Source organism: Crocuta crocuta, unplaced genomic scaffold, assembly GCF_008692635.1.
Source record: "Crocuta crocuta isolate KB4526 unplaced genomic scaffold, BGI_CrCroc_1.0 scaffold262, whole genome shotgun sequence".
NCBI classification, from domain to species: domain Eukaryota; kingdom Metazoa; phylum Chordata; class Mammalia; order Carnivora; family Hyaenidae; genus Crocuta; species Crocuta crocuta.
The window spans coordinates 6,214,179-6,216,111 of NW_027528869.1; positions in this window are offsets into that span (position 1 = coordinate 6,214,179).

A 1,933-nucleotide genomic window follows, 5' to 3' on the forward strand; every position below is an offset into this window, starting at 1 on the left:
GTAGAAATTAGTGCAAAATGATCTCTCTCATGTTTTCATACCTGACTTCATACCTGGCATGTAGTCATTAGCACAAATGGACATTTTCAGCCAGTGCCTAAGATAAGTGGACATTAATTAGCATTTATTCTGCATATAGAGAGTGGCTGACTAGTAAGTAGTAAGAGGGGATATTTATGAAACTTTGTATCTCTTCCTGGATCTCTTCGGTTTAGTACCAGAACTACAGTATCAATAGAGTGAACTATTCTTTTGTGAAGAGTGAACTATTTTTTTTGTGAAGGTCTCTGAAACTGTATCACATAGCAGAATTTTGTCTGTCCTGTCTGGAATAATGATGAAAATATCTCTAAGTGGATGTCAACTTGCAACTGTTTAACCAGAAGCTGTCAGTGAGGTGTCACGTCAGAAATCGTCTCATGGAAATGTCAGTTGGGATCAGATCTCCTTTCTGATAACGGTGGCAGACGTCATCTTAGGAATCCCGGAAAATGGGTTCATTGGACAGACAAACTGCACTGAATGGGTCACAAACGGGAAAGTCTGACCAGCTGACTTTATCCTCACTAGCTTGGCTGCCCTTACCAGCTACCAGAATCACTCAGCAGTGGGCCACTGATTCACTTATGATGGGGCTTTCTCCACATCCCCGTGCCACTGGTAAAGTAGCAAAAGTGATCACTATTCTTTGGGCAGTAAGCGATCTCTCAACTGCCTGGTTTGCCATGTGACTAAACATTTCCTGCTTCCTTAAGGTAGCCAAGTCCTCCCGCGTCTTTTTCATCTGGCTCAAGTGGAGAGAGAACAGAATGGGTCTCGTGCTTTCCCTGGAGTGTTTGTTCTTTTAGCCTGGTAACCCCTTACTGCAGGATGCCCTTGGTGGGTTGTGGGTGAATACCTTCAGAATGCATGAAGGAAGCATGACTTTGCATTGAGACGTAAGGAAAATGTTCTGTCTTAAAGGGCTTCGGCTTCCCAGCTTGACCTACGTTGTCGCTTTCTCCTGTCTCCGACCTCTTTGCTCCTTTTAGTCCCAGTTTTGGTGAGACACCAAGAACTTGCAGCTCACCCTGATGGGCCTGAGGGACTCCAGCAAAGGCCCATAAAAGGGACATGAAAATGATAACAGTCTTCCTCATCTTCATCACTTATTCCCACTTGAAGAGCAAGTTGGATCTTCTTCTTCTTCTTCTTCTTTTTTTAATAATTTATTGTCAAGTTGGCTTACACACAACTCCCAGTGCTCCTCCCAGCAAGTGCCTTCCTCCGTGCCCACCACCCATTTTCCCACTCCCCCACCCCCACCCCATCCACTTTCAGTTTGGTCTCTGTATTTAAGAGTCTTTTGTGGTTTGCCTCCCTCCGTCTCTGTAACTATTTTCCCCTCTTCCTTAAGATACCCATGAGGCCAAGATGGTTGTCATGGTGATTTCAACTATCTTTTTTAGGGACACAGCAAGCAGAGGCAGATACCTGTGACTACTATGGCATATTACATTCTCTCTGAGAAAACGAATACATTTAGCTTCATAGATAAGACTGAAAGCAGTTTCCGTATATTAAGAGAAAATAGCTTAACAGAAAGACCTTGTAGGTTTATTTTGAATTTCAACATGTCTTTGATCAGGTTTTCTTTATAGGTAAAAGGCACTGAAATTTCCCTTACACCATGCTGTTACCTAATCCTATTTTCTCAAAGTGATCTGATAGAATGTTTGATTAAAGGAACTATCTCTGCCCTAGTAACACATGCTCGTAACAAAAGATTATTTGACACTTGAAGAGGAAATGTAAAACCATATAATGGGATATCGACAAATGTATATAATACACAATGCAATATGAAGAAATATATGTAATCGCAGTCATAGGAAGGGAAAAGAATAACAAAACTTTTGAACTTCAGATAAATTAAAAAATTAGAATAGGAAAA